Genomic DNA, 15,492 nt, shown 5'->3' with positions numbered 1-15,492 from the left:
TCTTGCATCGCCTGCGCTCTTCTGCTGCCTCTGCTCAGCCTCGCGTGCAGTTCACCGCCTAGCTTCGACGTTTCAGGCCGCGCTGACCCCGTCCTGGCCCCACGGCTTCATCATGGGGTTCTGTAGGCACTCGACCCCGCTCCCCCCCGCTCCCCGCAAACCTGGCATCGGGTGGGGCGCCTGCATTGCGTGTGCCCGAGGCGCTCGTGGTCTCAGAACAGCGCCTCGCGCCGTACGACCGCTCTGACATGCTTGGTGCAGCTGTCAACCGTGCGTTGGAAATGGAAACAGCCTCTGCAGACGTTCCACCCCGCGGCGGCTTGCGTCGACTTCAGGTCGAGCCGCCAGGGTTGCGTCATTTTGTGCTGGCGTCGATACACCGAGACCGACGAAGGAGCATGGTAGCATCCCCCTGGAGCCATTGCTTGTGCTGTGGACGTCCGTTTGAGCGCGAGGCGATCGTAGTGCGTTGTGGTACGGCTGTGGAGACAGCTGTCCGTTTGAGCGTGTGGAGGGCGTTGTAATGCATCCTAGGCGCTGAGCAGCTGCAGGGGGCGACGGGCAGGCTGGTGTGTGCATGTGCGTGGCGGAGAAGTGGTGGTTGTTTATGTAGGGTGCTGTGCAGCGTTTTGTTTGGTGGTGTGGCGGTTGTTGAATTAGGACCGAGTGTAGCTCAGTTGGTAGAGCGATTGACTGTAGTGTTCTATACTGTGTCTCAGTATACTCGGAAATCAATTGGTCGCTGGTTCGATTCCGGCCTCTCGGATTTTATGCAGCTCGCGTCTTGCATCGCCTGCGCTCTTCTGCTGCCTCTGCTCAGCCTCGCGTGCAGTTCACCGCCTAGCTTCGACGTTTCAGGCCGCGCTGACCCCGTCCTGGCCCCACGGCTTCATCATGGGGTTCTGTAGGCACTCGACCCCGCTCCCCCCCGCTCCCCGCAAACCTGGCATCGGGTGGGGCGCCTGCATTGCGTGTGCCCGAGGCGCTCGTGGTCTCAGAACAGCGCCTCGCGCCGTACGACCGCTCTGACATGCTTGGTGCAGCTGTCAACCGTGCGTTGGAAATGGAAACAGCCTCTGCAGACGTTCCACCCCGCGGCGGCTTGCGTCGACTTCAGGTCGAGCCGCCAGGGTTGCGTCATTTTGTGCTGGCGTCGATACACCGAGACCGACGAAGGAGCATGGTAGCATCCCCCTGGAGCCATTGCTTGTGCTGTGGACGTCCGTTTGAGCGCGAGGCGATCGTAGTGCGTTGTGGTACGGCTGTGGAGACAGCTGTCCGTTTGAGCGTGTGGAGGGCGTTGTAATGCATCCTAGGCGCTGAGCAGCTGCAGGGGGCGACGGGCAGGCTGGTGTGTGCATGTGCGTGGCGGAGAAGTGGTGGTTGTTTATGTAGGGTGCTGTGCAGCGTTTTGTTTGGTGGTGTGGCGGTTGTTGAATTAGGACCGAGTGTAGCTCAGTTGGTAGAGCGATTGACTGTAGTGTTCTATACTGTGTCTCAGTATACTCGGAAATCAATTGGTCGCTGGTTCGATTCCGGCCTCTCGGATTTTATGCAGCTCGCGTCTTGCATCGCCTGCGCTCTTCTGCTGCCTCTGCTCAGCCTCGCGTGCAGTTCACCGCCTAGCTTCGACGTTTCAGGCCGCGCTGACCCCGTCCTGGCCCCACGGCTTCATCATGGGGTTCTGTAGGCACTCGACCCCGCTCCCCCCCGCTCCCCGCAAACCTGGCATCGGGTGGGGCGCCTGTATTACGTGTGCCCGAGGCGCTCGTGGTCTCAGAACAGCGCCTCGCGCCGTACGACCGCTCTGACATGCTTGGTGCAGCTGTCAACCGTGCGTTGGAAATGGAAACAGCCTCTGCAGACGTTCCACCCCGCGGCGGCTTGCGTCGACTTCAGGTCGAGCCGCCAGGGTTGCGTCATTTTGTGCTGGCGTCGATACACCGAGACCGACGAAGGAGCATGGTAGCATCCCCCTGGAGCCATTGCTTGTGCTGTGGACGTCCGTTTGAGCGCGAGGCGATCGTAGTGCGTTGTGGTACGGCTGTGGAGACAGCTGTCCGTTTGAGCGTGTGGAGGGCGTTGTAATGCATCCTAGGCGCTGAGCAGCTGCAGGGGGCGACGGGCAGGCTGGTGTGTGCATGTGCGTGGCGGAGAAGTGGTGGTTGTTTATGTAGGGTGCTGTGCAGCGTTTTGTTTGGTGGTGTGGCGGTTGTTGAATTAGGACCGAGTGTAGCTCAGTTGGTAGAGCGATTGACTGTAGTGTTCTATACTGTGTCTCAGTATACTCGGAAATCAATTGGTCGCTGGTTCGATTCCGGCCTCTCGGATTTTATGCAGCTCGCGTCTTGCATCGCCTGCGCTCTTCTGCTGCCTCTGCTCAGCCTCGCGTGCAGTTCACCGCCTAGCTTCGACGTTTCAGGCCGCGCTGACCCCGTCCTGGCCCCACGGCTTCATCATGGGGTTCTGTAGGCACTCGACCCCGCTCCCCCCCGCTCCCCGCAAACCTGGCATCGGGTGGGGCGCCTGCATTGCGTGTGCCCGAGGCGCTCGTGGTCTCAGAACAGCGCCTCGCGCCGTACGACCGCTCTGACATGCTTGGTGCAGCTGTCAACCGTGCGTTGGAAATGGAAACAGCCTCTGCAGACGTTCCACCCCGCGGCGGCTTGCGTCGACTTCAGGTCGAGCCGCCAGGGTTGCGTCATTTTGTGCTGGCGTCGATACACCGAGACCGACGAAGGAGCATGGTAGCATCCCCCTGGAGCCATTGCTTGTGCTGTGGACGTCCGTTTGAGCGCGAGGCGATCGTAGTGCGTTGTGGTACGGCTGTGGAGACAGCTGTCCGTTTGAGCGTGTGGAGGGCGTTGTAATGCATCCTAGGCGCTGAGCAGCTGCAGGGGGCGACGGGCAGGCTGGTGTGTGCATGTGCGTGGCGGAGAAGTGGTGGTTGTTTATGTAGGGTGCTGTGCAGCGTTTTGTTTGGTGGTGTGGCGGTTGTTGAATTAGGACCGAGTGTAGCTCAGTTGGTAGAGCGATTGACTGTAGTGTTCTATACTGTGTCTCAGTATACTCGGAAATCAATTGGTCGCTGGTTCGATTCCGGCCTCTCGGATTTTATGCAGCTCGCGTCTTGCATCGCCTGCGCTCTTCTGCTGCCTCTGCTCAGCCTCGCGTGCAGTTCACCGCCTAGCTTCGACGTTTCAGGCCGCGCTGACCCCGTCCTGGCCCCACGGCTTCATCATGGGGTTCTGTAGGCACTCGACCCCGCTCCCCCCCGCTCCCCGCAAACCTGGCATCGGGTGGGGCGCCTGTATTACGTGTGCCCGAGGCGCTCGTGGTCTCAGAACAGCGCCTCGCGCCGTACGACCGCTCTGACATGCTTGGTGCAGCTGTCAACCGTGCGTTGGAAATGGAAACAGCCTCTGCAGACGTTCCACCCCGCGGCGGCTTGCGTCGACTTCAGGTCGAGCCGCCAGGGTTGCGTCATTTTGTGCTGGCGTCGATACACCGAGACCGACGAAGGAGCATGGTAGCATCCCCCTGGAGCCATTGCTTGTGCTGTGGACGTCCGTTTGAGCGCGAGGCGATCGTAGTGCGTTGTGGTACGGCTGTGGAGACAGCTGTCCGTTTGAGCGTGTGGAGGGCGTTGTAATGCATCCTAGGCGCTGAGCAGCTGCAGGGGGCGACGGGCAGGCTGGTGTGTGCATGTGCGTGGCGGAGAAGTGGTGGTTGTTTATGTAGGGTGCTGTGCAGCGTTTTGTTTGGTGGTGTGGCGGTTGTTGAATTAGGACCGAGTGTAGCTCAGTTGGTAGAGCGATTGACTGTAGTGTTCTATACTGTGTCTCAGTATACTCGGAAATCAATTGGTCGCTGGTTCGATTCCGGCCTCTCGGATTTTATGCAGCTCGCGTCTTGCATCGCCTGCGCTCTTCTGCTGCCTCTGCTCAGCCTCGCGTGCAGTTCACCGCCTAGCTTCGACGTTTCAGGCCGCGCTGACCCCGTCCTGGCCCCACGGCTTCATCATGGGGTTCTGTAGGCACTCGACCCCGCTCCCCCCCGCTCCCCGCAAACCTGGCATCGGGTGGGGCGCCTGTATTGCGTGTGCCCGAGGCGCTCGTGGTCTCAGAACAGCGCCTCGCGCCGTACGACCGCTCTGACATGCTTGGTGCAGCTGTCAACCGTGCGTTGGAAATGGAAACAGCCTCTGCAGACGTTCCACCCCGCGGCGGCTTGCGTCGACTTCAGGTCGAGCCGCCAGGGTTGCGTCATTTTGTGCTGGCGTCGATACACCGAGACCGACGAAGGAGCATGGTAGCATCCCCCTGGAGCCATTGCTTGTGCTGTGGACGTCCGTTTGAGCGCGAGGCGATCGTAGTGCGTTGTGGTACGGCTGTGGAGACAGCTGTCCGTTTGAGCGTGTGGAGGGCGTTGTAATGCATCCTAGGCGCTGAGCAGCTGCAGGGGGCGACGGGCAGGCTGGTGTGTGCATGTGCGTGGCGGAGAAGTGGTGGTTGTTTATGTAGGGTGCTGTGCAGCGTTTTGTTTGGTGGTGTGGCGGTTGTTGAATTAGGACCGAGTGTAGCTCAGTTGGTAGAGCGATTGACTGTAGTGTTCTATACTGTGTCTCAGTATACTCGGAAATCAATTGGTCGCTGGTTCGATTCCGGCCTCTCGGATTTTATGCAGCTCGCGTCTTGCATCGCCTGCGCTCTTCTGCTGCCTCTGCTCAGCCTCGCGTGCAGTTCACCACCTAGCTTCGACGTTACAGGCCGCGCTGACCCCGTCCTGGCCCCACGGCTTCATCATGGGGTTCTGTAGGCACTCGACCCCGCTCCCCCCCGCTCCCCGCAAACCTGGCATCGGGTGGGGCGCCTGTATTGCGTGTGCCCGAGGCGCTCGTGGTCTCAGAACAGCGCCTCGCGCCGTACGACCGCTCTGACATGCTTGGTGCAGCTGTCAACCGTGCGTTGGAAATGGAAACAGCCTCTGCAGACGTTCCACCCCGCGGCGGCTTGCGTCGACTTCAGGTCGAGCCGCCAGGGTTGCGTCATTTTGTGCTGGCGTCGATACACCGAGACCGACGAAGGAGCATGGTAGCATCCCCCTGGAGCCATTGCTTGTGCTGTGGACGTCCGTTTGAGCGCGAGGCGATCGTAGTGCGTTGTGGTACGGCTGTGGAGACAGCTGTCCGTTTGAGCGTGTGGAGGGCGTTGTAATGCATCCTAGGCGCTGAGCAGCTGCAGGGGGCGACGGGCAGGCTGGTGTGTGCATGTGCGTGGCGGAGAAGTGGTGGTTGTTTATGTAGGGTGCTGTGCAGCGTTTTGTTTGGTGGTGTGGCGGTTGTTGAATTAGGACCGAGTGTAGCTCAGTTGGTAGAGCGATTGACTGTAGTGTTCTATACTGTGTCTCAGTATACTCGGAAATCAATTGGTCGCTGGTTCGATTCCGGCCTCTCGGATTTTATGCAGCTCGCGTCTTGCATCGCCTGCGCTCTTCTGCTGCCTCTGCTCAGCCTCGCGTGCAGTTCACCGCCTAGCTTCGACGTTTCAGGCCGCGCTGACCCCGTCCTGGCCCCACGGCTTCATCATGGGGTTCTGTAGGCACTCGACCCCGCTCCCCCCCGCTCCCCGCAAACCTGGCATCGGGTGGGGCGCCTGTATTACGTGTGCCCGAGGCGCTCGTGGTCTCAGAACAGCGCCTCGCGCCGTACGACCGCTCTGACATGCTTGGTGCAGCTGTCAACCGTGCGTTGGAAATGGAAACAGCCTCTGCAGACGTTCCACCCCGCGGCGGCTTGCGTCGACTTCAGGTCGAGCCGCCAGGGTTGCGTCATTTTGTGCTGGCGTCGATACACCGAGACCGACGAAGGAGCATGGTAGCATCCCCCTGGAGCCATTGCTTGTGCTGTGGACGTCCGTTTGAGCGCGAGGCGATCGTAGTGCGTTGTGGTACGGCTGTGGAGACAGCTGTCCGTTTGAGCGTGTGGAGGGCGTTGTAATGCATCCTAGGCGCTGAGCAGCTGCAGGGGGCGACGGGCAGGCTGGTGTGTGCATGTGCGTGGCGGAGAAGTGGTGGTTGTTTATGTAGGGTGCTGTGCAGCGTTTTGTTTGGTGGTGTGGCGGTTGTTGAATTAGGACCGAGTGTAGCTCAGTTGGTAGAGCGATTGACTGTAGTGTTCTATACTGTGTCTCAGTATACTCGGAAATCAATTGGTCGCTGGTTCGATTCCGGCCTCTCGGATTTTATGCAGCTCGCGTCTTGCATCGCCTGCGCTCTTCTGCTGCCTCTGCTCAGCCTCGCGTGCAGTTCACCACCTAGCTTCGACGTTACAGGCCGCGCTGACCCCGTCCTGGCCCCACGGCTTCATCATGGGGTTCTGTAGGCACTCGACCCCGCTCCCCCCCGCTCCCCGCAAACCTGGCATCGGGTGGGGCGCCTGTATTGCGTGTGCCCGAGGCGCTCGTGGTCTCAGAACAGCGCCTCGCGCCGTACGACCGCTCTGACATGCTTGGTGCAGCTGTCAACCGTGCGTTGGAAATGGAAACAGCCTCTGCAGACGTTCCACCCCGCGGCGGCTTGCGTCGACTTCAGGTCGAGCCGCCAGGGTTGCGTCATTTTGTGCTGGCGTCGATACACCGAGACCGACGAAGGAGCATGGTAGCATCCCCCTGGAGCCATTGCTTGTGCTGTGGACGTCCGTTTGAGCGCGAGGCGATCGTAGTGCGTTGTGGTACGGCTGTGGAGACAGCTGTCCGTTTGAGCGTGTGGAGGGCGTTGTAATGCATCCTAGGCGCTGAGCAGCTGCAGGGGGCGACGGGCAGGCTGGTGTGTGCATGTGCGTGGCGGAGAAGTGGTGGTTGTTTATGTAGGGTGCTGTGCAGCGTTTTGTTTGGTGGTGTGGCGGTTGTTGAATTAGGACCGAGTGTAGCTCAGTTGGTAGAGCGATTGACTGTAGTGTTCTATACTGTGTCTCAGTATACTCGGAAATCAATTGGTCGCTGGTTCGATTCCGGCCTCTCGGATTTTATGCAGCTCGCGTCTTGCATCGCCTGCGCTCTTCTGCTGCCTCTGCTCAGCCTCGCGTGCAGTTCACCGCCTAGCTTCGACGTTTCAGGCCGCGCTGACCCCGTCCTGGCCCCACGGCTTCATCATGGGGTTCTGTAGGCACTCGACCCCGCTCCCCCCCGCTCCCCGCAAACCTGGCATCGGGTGGGGCGCCTGTATTGCGTGTGCCCGAGGCGCTCGTGGTCTCAGAACAGCGCCTCGCGCCGTACGACCGCTCTGACATGCTTGGTGCAGCTGTCAACCGTGCGTTGGAAATGGAAACAGCCTCTGCAGACGTTCCACCCCGCGGCGGCTTGCGTCGACTTCAGGTCGAGCCGCCAGGGTTGCGTCATTTTGTGCTGGCGTCGATACACCGAGACCGACGAAGGAGCATGGTAGCATCCCCCTGGAGCCATTGCTTGTGCTGTGGACGTCCGTTTGAGCGCGAGGCGATCGTAGTGCGTTGTGGTACGGCTGTGGAGACAGCTGTCCGTTTGAGCGTGTGGAGGGCGTTGTAATGCATCCTAGGCGCTGAGCAGCTGCAGGGGGCGACGGGCAGGCTGGTGTGTGCATGTGCGTGGCGGAGAAGTGGTGGTTGTTTATGTAGGGTGCTGTGCAGCGTTTTGTTTGGTGGTGTGGCGGTTGTTGAATTAGGACCGAGTGTAGCTCAGTTGGTAGAGCGATTGACTGTAGTGTTCTATACTGTGTCTCAGTATACTCGGAAATCAATTGGTCGCTGGTTCGATTCCGGCCTCTCGGATTTTATGCAGCTCGCGTCTTGCATCGCCTGCGCTCTTCTGCTGCCTCTGCTCAGCCTCGCGTGCAGTTCACCACCTAGCTTCGACGTTACAGGCCGCGCTGACCCCGTCCTGGCCCCACGGCTTCATCATGGGGTTCTGTAGGCACTCGACCCCGCTCCCCCCCGCTCCCCGCAAACCTGGCATCGGGTGGGGCGCCTGTATTGCGTGTGCCCGAGGCGCTCGTGGTCTCAGAACAGCGCCTCGCGCCGTACGACCGCTCTGACATGCTTGGTGCAGCTGTCAACCGTGCGTTGGAAATGGAAACAGCCTCTGCAGACGTTCCACCCCGCGGCGGCTTGCGTCGACTTCAGGTCGAGCCGCCAGGGTTGCGTCATTTTGTGCTGGCGTCGATACACCGAGACCGACGAAGGAGCATGGTAGCATCCCCCTGGAGCCATTGCTTGTGCTGTGGACGTCCGTTTGAGCGCGAGGCGATCGTAGTGCGTTGTGGTACGGCTGTGGAGACAGCTGTCCGTTTGAGCGTGTGGAGGGCGTTGTAATGCATCCTAGGCGCTGAGCAGCTGCAGGGGGCGACGGGCAGGCTGGTGTGTGCATGTGCGTGGCGGAGAAGTGGTGGTTGTTTATGTAGGGTGCTGTGCAGCGTTTTGTTTGGTGGTGTGGCGGTTGTTGAATTAGGACCGAGTGTAGCTCAGTTGGTAGAGCGATTGACTGTAGTGTTCTATACTGTGTCTCAGTATACTCGGAAATCAATTGGTCGCTGGTTCGATTCCGGCCTCTCGGATTTTATGCAGCTCGCGTCTTGCATCGCCTGCGCTCTTCTGCTGCCTCTGCTCAGCCTCGCGTGCAGTTCACCACCTAGCTTCGACGTTACAGGCCGCGCTGACCCCGTCCTGGCCCCACGGCTTCATCATGGGGTTCTGTAGGCACTCAACCCCGCTCCCCCCCGCTCCCCGCAAACCTGGCATCGGGTGGGGCGCCTGTATTGCGTGTGCCCGAGGCGCTCGTGGTCTCAGAACAGCGCCTCGCGCCGTACGACCGCTCTGACATGCTTGGTGCAGCTGTCAACCGTGCGTTGGAAATGGAAACAGCCTCTGCAGACGTTCCACCCCGCGGCGGCTTGCGTCGACTTCAGGTCGAGCCGCCAGGGTTGCGTCATTTTGTGCTGGCGTCGATACACCGAGACCGACGAAGGAGCATGGTAGCATCCCCCTGGAGCCATTGCTTGTGCTGTGGACGTCCGTTTGAGCGCGAGGCGATCGTAGTGCGTTGTGGTACGGCTGTGGAGACAGCTGTCCGTTTGAGCGTGTGGAGGGCGTTGTAATGCATCCTAGGCGCTGAGCAGCTGCAGGGGGCGACGGGCAGGCTGGTGTGTGCATGTGCGTGGCGGAGAAGTGGTGGTTGTTTATGTAGGGTGCTGTGCAGCGTTTTGTTTGGTGGTGTGGCGGTTGTTGAATTAGGACCGAGTGTAGCTCAGTTGGTAGAGCGATTGACTGTAGTGTTCTATACTGTGTCTCAGTATACTCGGAAATCAATTGGTCGCTGGTTCGATTCCGGCCTCTCGGATTTTATGCAGCTCGCGTCTTGCATCGCCTGCGCTCTTCTGCTGCCTCTGCTCAGCCTCGCGTGCAGTTCACCGCCTAGCTTCGACGTTTCAGGCCGCGCTGACCCCGTCCTGGCCCCACGGCTTCATCATGGGGTTCTGTAGGCACTCGACCCCGCTCCCCCCCGCTCCCCGCAAACCTGGCATCGGGTGGGGCGCCTGCATTGCGTGTGCCCGAGGCGCTCGTGGTCTCAGAACAGCGCCTCGCGCCGTACGACCGCTCTGACATGCTTGGTGCAGCTGTCAACCGTGCGTTGGAAATGGAAACAGCCTCTGCAGACGTTCCACCCCGCGGCGGCTTGCGTCGACTTCAGGTCGAGCCGCCAGGGTTGCGTCATTTTGTGCTGGCGTCGATACACCGAGACCGACGAAGGAGCATGGTAGCATCCCCCTGGAGCCATTGCTTGTGCTGTGGACGTCCGTTTGAGCGCGAGGCGATCGTAGTGCGTTGTGGTACGGCTGTGGAGACAACTGTCCGTTTGAGCGTGTGGAGGGCGTTGTAATGCATCCTAGGCGCTGAGCAGCTGCAGGGGGCGACGGGCAGGCTGGTGTGTGCATGTGCGTGGCGGAGAAGTGGTGGTTGTTTATGTAGGGTGCTGTGCAGCGTTTTGTTTGGTGGTGTGGCGGTTGTTGAATTAGGACCGAGTGTAGCTCAGTTGGTAGAGCGATTGACTGTAGTGTTCTATACTGTGTCTCAGTATACTCGGAAATCAATTGGTCGCTGGTTCGATTCCGGCCTCTCGGATTTTATGCAGCTCGCGTCTTGCATCGCCTGCGCTCTTCTGCTGCCTCTGCTCAGCCTCGCGTGCAGTTCACCGCCTAGCTTCGACGTTTCAGGCCGCGCTGACCCCGTCCTGGCCCCACGGCTTCATCATGGGGTTCTGTAGGCACTCGACCCCGCTCCCCCCCGCTCCCCGCAAACCTGGCATCGGGTGGGGCGCCTGTATTGCGTGTGCCCGAGGCGCTCGTGGTCTCAGAACAGCGTCTCGCGCCGTACGGCCGCTCGCATTACCTCAGAGATCATTTGTGTGCTTTTGAAAAGTGGAAGATATATAACGGTGAGCTGTTCAAGTCCGAGATTGGCGTACTACGACTGCTTCTCGTTGGATAATGTTGATGTCCATGTATCCGATGTGGGCCATAGTGCCGTGCTAGAGGATGCAAAGGCTCATGTTGTAGCCCCCCCCCCCCCCGTTCCCCCCGGAATTCCACCGCGGTATGTCATCTGCTCGACGTTGGGGTGATCGGGCCACTGAAGCAACTCGTGAGATTGCAATTATTGGTGGAACCCTAGACACCATGGGGCGTGATTCTGCTTCAGCCAAGCCTATGATTTTCATTAACCCTATTGCGGTTGGTGTATCTAAAACCCTGGAATATGCTTGGTTTTACCAATATTAGCGAATCAAAATGATTAAAATTAGCTAGACCATTCGTATCACTCGTGGTAAACCAAGCAATATGAATGTTTTACGACAATAATATTGGTAAAACTACGCAATATTATGCTGCGGGGTGCGAGCTAAAACCAAGCATTTATGTTCCATGTTACTACTGAAATTAAGTATATTTTTTTCTGACCGCAATAGGGTTAAGGTGCGGTTTTGGCACACACACACTTGACGATGCATCTTATAAAACTGATAATATTTTATATATTTATTTGAAAAGGATATCGGATCATAGGTGAAGTATCGGCATGTTCGGAACAGGACATTTTGCTGATAGCACTTCCGCCAAATACAACGCATTTATACCGGTCTTTAGGCGTTGCGTTGTTCAAGCCGTTCACGACGATGGTGACGATGGTGTTACATTTCAAGTATCAAGTTCGAGTTGTACGGTCTCAAAGACCGACGCCATCGGCATCACTGGTAAATTTTATGCTACTGCGTTAATAACGCAACCTACTGACGCTGTGATCGGTTTCCGCCCAACAGAACTTTATCCGTTCTTTGAACAGGCTATGACGAGCCCGTTACCGACGTACACTCGCGCTTGGGAAGTAACAGGCAAATTAAACTCTGATTGAATGATTGACAAGACGGTGTCGGGTGTTGACACCGTCCCAGCGATTAGATTGATCTAGACGGTGATTGATCATCGCGGAGGCGCGATGGTAACTGGGGACATAGGCCCGCCACATTCTTGGTGGTAGCCATGTAAGGCTGTCTTCGCCTTTTTACGAATGGCGGACACGCGGGAACGTGGGTAAGGCGGAGTGGCTCAAGCGCAAGCGGGAGATCCAATCTGAGGTCAGAAACAGCACCTTCCAGCTACCTCGGGTGCCGTGCAGGAAGGTCGAAAGACGTCGAGTTACCGTTGACATCAAATATCGTCTAGTCGCCAAGGAAATGCCACTGCAAGGTGAGATTTAATTAAATAAGCAACCTAACCGTAAATTGGTCACCTCAATTCTAGTTCTCATTACTGAATAAAATGTTCCATTGCATCACAATCAAATCTGTCTCTTTGATTTAAAAATATATGCGTTAGTAGAGTTGCCGCCTGCTATTTAACCGCAGCATCTCAAATTGACGCTCTAAGTAAAGCTAAAGCTGCTGCGTTCAGTTTTCGAAATGACCCAATATCGCGCACTAAAGGGGCAAACTACGTTAAAACACGAGATTTCATTTATTTTTACAGGAAAAAGAACACCTGATATGTTTACAAAATTCAAGGTTCATACGAGTCTAGAGTACAGCGGTTGCACAAACATATATACTACAGAGTTCCCCGGCAAAGGGAGAAAGGTGGGACCAATAAAGACTGCTAGGCTACAAGATTAGCACAGAGTTTCATCAAGAGCCAAATATACTGAATTATTACGAACTACACGACTAATAGCAGAGCACGTGGCTCGCTCACTGCCTGTCGGCCATCTTGCACAGCGTCACTTTCAGACCGATTGTGCGCTGCAGGTTCTGCTTCGTGGATTGGCTGCGGTGCTTGGGTTGCGGAGGCATGGTGGCTTTTGAAGAATGGAGGATGAAGCCGTGTACGCAGTTTGCACTGCAATGAATAATGTTGATTCTGAGCCGTTCATTCGCAAATTTGCAACCTGCATGCATGCATGTTTCCCGCAAGAACGCTAAATGTAACTTAGATCAGTACTAGCTCGCGGCTGCTAGAGCAAATCTTCTGCAGATCCGTACTATCTGTGCGAGGTAAATTGCTGCACGCAGTTCTCCCTTTACCGGGGAACTCTGTACTGTATTTTGTTAATGAAGAATGAAGGTAAGATCCGCTTTTCTTATCAGACCGGTGTGAAGTCAGCAGTGCTCAATGATATTCGAAGATAGATCCTGTCAAGCGCACGCATTCCACCGCACTCTTTTCTCCATTCCTACTTTATACGGGTTATCATTAGTACAATTACCTAACAGCTTCAAAGCAAAATCCATATTCTTCGTCAGGACAGAGCGTTTCACACAGTAAATTATGCCTTCATCAAGTGGTTTGAGCTGAGACGTCGTGTTGGCAGGCAACTTCTCTACTCTAACACTCATTTGGCTAAGGCCCTCCTCGCTGTGTTAGGATGCGTTGTCAATGAGCAATAAAACACGCCTGTCTTGATCCCGCATAGACTTGTCAAGGCTCAGCACACCACATTTGATATATAGCTGTGGTCATCCATGCCTTCTTAGCGGACTTGTAGTCTATATCGCTAGGCTTGTGATTAAGCCAACGCGGCTTCACAACTTTTCCGCTAGCACTGGTCATTTCCCGTTGCATTGCAGCACAATGCCAGCGATATCTGCGATTGGTCCTGCTTCATTCCGGGAGCTTCGTTTAGACAAAGGGATCCGCACGGAACGTTGTTGTAATAAAATCCCGTTCATCCATATTGTACACATCGTTGCATATTGGCCAATAATGCAGCGCAAACGCTGGGAACCAGTGACCACCCACTGCACCCAACTATCCATAAGCACGCCTCCACGGGATGCCATTCCGAGCCTGCAGTTTTCTAAACCACGATTGGCCGAATCGAGGCTGCAAGGGCACGGATATATCAAGCCGGCGCGCGAGTGCTCGTGCTTGGTCGATAATCATATGTCCAGAGAGGGGAAATTGCATGATTTCGCACCCCACGACGAACTCCATCACACACTGATCGAGGAGCACCTAGTAAGGCAGGCGGTGTTTTAACGACTCAAGCAATCAGGTGGGGTTGCTCTCACCCTTGAGCACACAAGAGATGACTGGGTTGAAAGGCTTCTTGAACAGATTGAGCTGCACTCGTGCCCACGCGGCAAGCTCATTGTACGTAGCGTTGAGGAACTCGCGGTGACGCCTACAAATTTGCAGCCCTTGCGCCTTCATGGGTCGCACGCACTCCCGACCCTCACGTTCTCTTGGCGGTGGTGGCACCATGCTTCTTGGAGATGATAAAAGTTTAAAAAAATGAGCCCGGTCTGAGTGTATTGATTGGTGGAATTCTAAATTGTGGTTGGTGGAAGCTCAATCATCAATCTACGAAGTCGGTTCACCTGAATACAATACAGATTTGGACGGAAAGATGTGACGCGCTAGGTTTTTCTATTGTATTGAGACCGAAGCGGACTCAAAAGAACGACACTTGGAGCCAAAACTGATGTTTAACCAATCGGAACCCGAGGACTAAATTATATCCAAGAATAACAAAATTGACTTTGGCGCCAAAACGACGTCGCTCTGGGGCTCAACCGGCTCGACACCATCTTTTTAATAAGGTGACGAGGGTTCAATTCCCACGACTGCAGAAAAATTAAACACCCGAGTGGTGACCTTGGTGCCGGGGTTCCAAGGCAGTAGGTGCACCTACTGACGTCCCCCGCCCTATCTGGTCAGTCTATTAGAGTCCAGCCTTACTCCATACCTTCTTTATGCTACTCTCACTAACCGCATTCCACGCAGCAACGACGCGCTCCACCAAGCGCTTCCGCTTCTCGGGTGCTGGTAGGCGCTGTAGCTTTAGCAGACGTTCGCGAAGGGGTACCCGGTTGCTCTCTCTAACCGCTGACAGCTCATAGGACAGCGTTATGGAGCGCAACTTCTGCTTAAACGGGCCCATGACCCCCACGTCTAGAGGTTGAAGCACCTAGGTGGTGTTCTTGGGCAGGGGCACCCCAGGTAGCAAATGCGTCCTGCGCCTCGGTCGAGACGTGACACTTCAAGTTGTCCACGTAGATCGCAAGCGGCCCAGGCTGGGCATCACACACAAAGCCACCCCAGACATTTTCAATGAATATGTCCCACCACACCCGCAAATCCATCCAAGCATTCGTCTGCACAGTCATCATAACTCGGTTGGAATGGCTCTGGACTTCCTCCTCCACCCGTCCTCCTGGCTGCCTTTTAAAGATGATGAGCGGGCGAAGTTTTTGCCCTTAGCCGATGCGGTTAGCAGCACGCTTGCCCTCTCCGACCGCACCCGTCCTTTGATCTTGACTCCTTTCTTGGCGCCACGCTCGCTAATAATACGAGTGGGGGTGTCATCGTAGTACGCTGCGATCTCGTCGGACTCCAAGTTGCTGCACAGGTTGTCCTCGTCGGCCACACCCCAAGCTCGCAAGCGAGCAGTTGCTGCGTCCTCCGGACACAGCATTTCTAACACTAATTTTGAGTGGCGAAGGTGCGTTCACATAGAGATGATCTTATTGGTCGAAATGAGTGTATGGTGCGGCGGATGTAAAACCTCATCTGTCATTGTTTTGTGTCCGTCACACCTTTCTGTCCAAATCTGTACCATCATCGTATAATTGAGAAGATCATTCGTTGTGGCCTGTAGCACAAGACTGCATATGTTTCAGCTTAAAACTACACAATCGAGCCAACTTGGATTGCTATTATTGCCTACGGGACATAATAAACTTGAATCTAACTTTGCATATTTAAGAAATATATTTACGCTTGAGTTCACTATGCTATCTAGATGTAAGATGGCACCATAATGCATTCGTTGAAACTATGCTTACATAAATTAGTCTGAGTCAGACTAATTACTGTAATCTTTCTGTAATGAGTAGGTTTTCGATTAATATAGGCTTTTGTAAGGAAAGTGGCATGAGGATGACCTGTCTAAATGAATTAAATTCGATCATT

The sequence above is a fragment of the Phytophthora ramorum genome, assembly GCF_020800215.1.
Source record: "Phytophthora ramorum isolate Pr-102 chromosome Unknown Phyram_PR-102_s0019, whole genome shotgun sequence".
In the NCBI taxonomy this organism is placed as follows: Eukaryota; Oomycota; class Peronosporomycetes; order Peronosporales; family Peronosporaceae; genus Phytophthora; species Phytophthora ramorum.
The sequence above is the reverse complement of the archived record's forward strand: the minus strand, read 5'-3'. Positions refer to the sequence as shown.